The sequence below is a fragment of the Manis pentadactyla genome, chromosome 4, assembly GCF_030020395.1.
Source record: "Manis pentadactyla isolate mManPen7 chromosome 4, mManPen7.hap1, whole genome shotgun sequence".
Classification (NCBI taxonomy): Eukaryota; Metazoa; Chordata; class Mammalia; order Pholidota; family Manidae; genus Manis; species Manis pentadactyla.
Genome location: NC_080022.1, coordinates 36,931,928 through 36,937,140, shown reverse-complemented (window position 1 = coordinate 36,937,140; position 5,213 = coordinate 36,931,928).

The window sequence follows — 5,213 nt, the reverse complement described above, 5'->3', positions numbered from 1 at the left end:
CATTATCTTGTGTGTGTGCCTATGTTTAATTACTCTGAATTTAAGAGAATCCCTTAACACACATAGATCAAGAACTGATTGAGTAGGAATATTTGCAAACCAAGATACCAAGTTACACACACCAATCTGCTGTCTTTGCCTTGGGGTTTTTTGCTTGGTGCACATCAACAATTGCTCACAGAGAACCTGCTCTGCCACAGCCATGTTAATTGCTGACAGGAAGAGGAGTTGATGCCCCCTGCTCTCAAGCCCTGTTCCAGCCGTCACCTGTGTCTCCCTTGCCTCAGATTCTGTGCCACACATCTAGCACCTGGTCATAGTTTGCCTTATCTTGTTCTGAGGGTGTTTATGCTGCAGTTTCTTTCTTCTCCAATCAGTTTGGAAGCAGAAGCCACATGTTCTGTTTTTTGCAATCTCCACAGTAATGACCTTTGATTCATATAAATGCCCACTCCCCAAGTCATTTGATTCAGTATGCATTTATATTTATTGTTCACCTATTATATGCCAAGCACAGTTATAGAAAATAGGAATACAGCAGTGAACAGGACAAATAAAGCCATGTTTTCAGAGAGCTTATATTCTTGTGAGAAGGCAAATGAATAAACCAGTAAGCTTATTTCTTATTTATAGCACCAATAATTATAAGCGCTATGAAAATTAAAAAAATAATGTGATTGAATGTGAGTAGAGGCAATAACTTCATGGTCAGGAGAGCCATTCCTGCAGAGGTGACAGCTGACACTTGAGCTGAGGAAAAGTACCAGGTAAAAAACAGCAAGTGCTAAGGCCTTGAAGCAGGGCCAAGCTCAGCAGGCTTGTTTCTGGGCACAGATTTAAAGGTTCAGTCCTTGCCCTTGAGGAGCCTACAGTTCAGCAAATGAGACACTGATATGAATAGTTACAATACAAGGCAAACCGACTAATTTTGAAGAGGGGTGAAGAAGGTTAAAGAACGCTGCTGGGTACTGTGGAGAATGCAAATCTTGCCAGACCATGATCCCACCATGAAGCACTCACAGCTAACTAGGGAATAACAGGTAGGCAATATTAAAGTCTCAGAGAATGTGTTCCATGCAAAGAGGACCTGTGAGTCCAGGGCGGGCCTCGGTATATATATATTAACAATAATCACTAACACTGACCACTGAGGGCTTACCATGTGCCAGGCATTGTGGCCAAGCCCTTTGTATGGATCATCTCAATCCTTCCAGCAACCAACCCTATAAGGTCAGCAGGAACCTGCTGGTTGGTGAGATGTGCTGCTGCTCTCCTTGTTACCCCCATCATAATCCCCCACCATTAGCTCAGAAAAGAGGGCAGCCTCCCAATTACCCTTACCCCCTGCTCCAACAGCCAACTCAAGCCTTAGGAAGTCATGGGTAGCTTTTGAACCATCCCTTTCTCTGAGAAACAGGTGGGCCAATTTTTCTCTCAACTTGAAGAACATAATGCACACACTATACATTTCTGATTCCTCCAAACTGTATTTGAAGAGACATCGTATTCTAAGGAAAACTTTTTTGTGCTCTTTTATGCTGCATGGAACACTTTGATCTTGGCAAATCTAATGTGGCAGGTTGATGGCAGCATTTTTATCTGCTAAAGGACAGACTTGGTGCACAAAAAGGAAGAGAGGACTTGAAGGTCACTGCCTGCATGAGAAGCCAAGCCAAGAACAGCCAGCAACTGTCCATGCTCCAGACTTAATGGTGTCATTTGTCGTGTCCACTGAGAAAGCCCATCCCTCACGCTCACAGAGCTACTTCTAAGCTCTTCAGACCTCAGGAGCTGAAAGAGCTACAAGAAAAATTATAGTCCAAAAATGGTTTGAACCAACAACCTAAGACAGGCACAGTCTCAGGGGGGCCATCAGGTGAGAAATTGGGGATCAACAGAGGTGAGGCTTAGAACCTCACCCCCCTGTTTTGAGAGAAATCTTCTGCATCCGTGGATGTTTTGTTGTCCTTGTCTAGCTTGGATTAATACTTAGTCTATAGGCACACACCTGATCATCTACATTTGCCCTCTTACAGCACTGAACTATGTTTTCTACCTTTATCTTGCATCTACCTACTTCAGCATTTTATTTAAAAAATAATAATAATAATAAGGGAGAAATGTGGGATTCACATATAAATCAAGTATAAAAATCAAACAAATAATCATAATTGACCTGATTGTTTATAGTTCATGATGCGTGATCAAAACCAAAAGTTTCTGTGATGACTGCCCTTGCACTGTTCACCATGTAAGAACTTATTCACCATGTAAAAACTTGTTCGTTATGCTTCAGAAGGTTGGAGACTGTTGAGAATTAGGCATGGGGTTGATTAATGATTGTGCATTGAGTCCCCTATACAGAATTTTATCGTTGTTAACAACCATATGATCAATATGAGAGATGCCCTCAAAAAAATAAAATAAAATAAAATAAATAAAATAAAAATTAAAAAATTTCAGCTACACACACACACACACACACACACACACACAAAGGTTTGAACCATTTATGAATCCTCCCAGGCCCCCCAGAGCTTCCAGAACAAAGTCCCTTTGGATCAGCTCACAAGAGCTTCAGCATCTGGTCCCTGGTGACTTCTCCAGGCTCATCTCTTGCTAGGTCCCCTACCCACTCCCTTAGCTCTGGTCATTCTGGATGACCTGACAGCACCTGATACACTATGTTCTTCTTTTAATCTTACTGCAGAGGCTGCATGTAGAAAACAAAGCCAAAGGACCATCAGAGGAGGCACCCAGGTCCAGGGTTTATAAGCAGAAAGAACTGGCAAATGATGAAAAAACTTTTGGAGAAAGACAATTATTTAAAGTACCAGCCTGGCACATTCAAGATCATCTTGACTTACCAAGTTTTAACATTAAAAAGGAACCTAGAGACTGTCTAGTCACTAGTTTTCAACTGGGCTCCAAGAAATCCAAACTGTTCCTTAGAGGTAGGTACCCTGGGAGTGTAGTCCTTACCCCCAACTCAACTAAAGAGGCAGTGTTTTATTTATGGGCTTCCTATAAACTATCATTTGAAGAAACAGTTTCCAAGAAAGATTTTGAAAGCCCTGATCAAATTTAACCTCCCACCTCTGCAGCTTCCCCAAGCCATTGCGCAACAGTTTAGAAACTTCCAGGGCCTTGAGCTCTCTACCCTGCTTAGCTGACCTGTGCTGTCTCCACACAGCTTGAGTCATAGCAAGTTCTTCCCAGCCAGAACTTAAATCTAGCCACCTTTCACTCCCCTCACTGAGCTTTGTTCTGCCACCATTGCTAAAGCCTTCCAAAAAAGTCTATCTACTCTTGTACCTCACAGCCTTGGTGATTTAGGATGGCAGTTCTCAAGTTGGATTGGAGTTTTTTCAGCAGATTAAACAATCTTCTGTCTTTCCTTACATGACTCAAAGCTCCAGCCCCTGCTTCTGGACAGACTAACTCACTGGTGTCTGCCATATAGTTGAGGCCTGAAGTTGAACCCAAGATAGCCTTGTGGAGCAACCAGAGTAGGTTTAGGATGGCAATCCTTTGGGAGCTGGCAAGGCCCACCGGCAGTCATCTCTCCACATGGCCACTCACAAGATTGCCTTACTAACTCCTCCAACTTGACCATTCCTCACCTTGTCCTCATTCCCACCTTTAGCTACCTTCCTTATGACCTGCTGTCAAACATGGCTTTTCCCACTTGGAACTCTTAACTTTGGGGCCTCTATATATATATCCCAATTTCATTTCACCTGGCTGGTTTCAGCCCAGTGTTCCCATCACATCTCGACCTGAATTGACTCTGTTACCCAGAACCTGTATCTCTCCCAAAAGATGTGATACTCACTTTTCCTTGGTCTTCTGCATCTGCCATGGCAGTAATCAGAGGTAAGTGTTGTCTCCTCAAGTAATTCACTTACAGTCTCCTACCCCAAAAAATCCTTGCCTTCATTTGAAACATCTCTATTGAGTCATATTTGACTTTTGGTCCACTATGATCCCCAGATCACTTTTGTGGTTGCTGTTATTGTACCCACATTTATGATGTGGCATGAATCCCCCCCTTGCATTCTTATTTCTTCAACCTGTGCTCAATCCTTCATTTTGCCTCTGGTCAGGTGGGAAGTAGGTGACAGATCTTACATTTTCACTCGGATTTTGTCAGGCAAGGGAAGAAGCCGAGCGGTGTTTTGGTGAGCCTTGCTAGTTGAATGAGCCTTGCTTGTTGTTTTTCCATTTGCACCATGATACTGTAAGGAAAACATTACTTTCATTTTACAAATGTGGACACTTAAGAGAGAGCATCATACATGTTAAAAGTAAGGTCTAAATTAGAATCCCATTTCTGCCTTTGGAAAGTAACTTGGTCTCTCTGAGCCTTTGTGTCCTCATTGTAAAATTTAAAAAATAGTCCCATCTCAAAAGTTAAGAAAAAGATTAAATGATATAGTATATATAAAGTGCTTAGCACTATGCTTCACACATAATAAAAGAGCAAAATAGTAGCTGCTAGATTAAGTATTTTACCTGTTCAAGGCACAAATCTCCTATATAGAGGAGATGGGAACTTCTTCTAGAACATACATCTACTTCTAGGCCTTATTCCTTCTACTCCTAGAACAAAATTTTCTATTGTGCTATTTTCCTGTACAATTTGTTGACATTTCCTATGTTGCCATGTTCAGAAATTCTCTACCAAGAATTTAAAGAGACTTGAACAATAGTAATCATGCCAGAGAAAATGCAGTAAGAAACGGAAACTCTCAAGACTGAATTCACAAACTAGTGTAGGTGCAAGGTGGGAGAGGCTGGTTAAGCCCAGACCAAAGCACACAGGTTGGAGTGAGCACTGTCTCTCTCTCTCTAACCACCAGCTGGCTGGCCCCACTGCCCTCACCTGAGCAAGGGAAGGGAGGAGTGAGGGCAGACGCAGAGCCTGGGTGCTGACATCTGGTCAGGAGCCAGGTGACACTTGGAGTTCCAAGCCAAGGTTCAGGGCCTGCCTGACTATTTGTGGATGGCTTATCTGAGACCAAGATTATAGACCTCTACTTATTTAGTTCCTTGTTGACTCATTAGATGGAACAGTTTACAGCTTGAAGGGACTAAAGCCTGTAATTTTCCCACCTGGCTGAAACCCTGAAGAACTTGTCAAAGATGTCAATTCTTAGGTCCCACCACTGAAATATGGATTCTTTTGGTCTGGAGTGAAGTTGGGACACCAT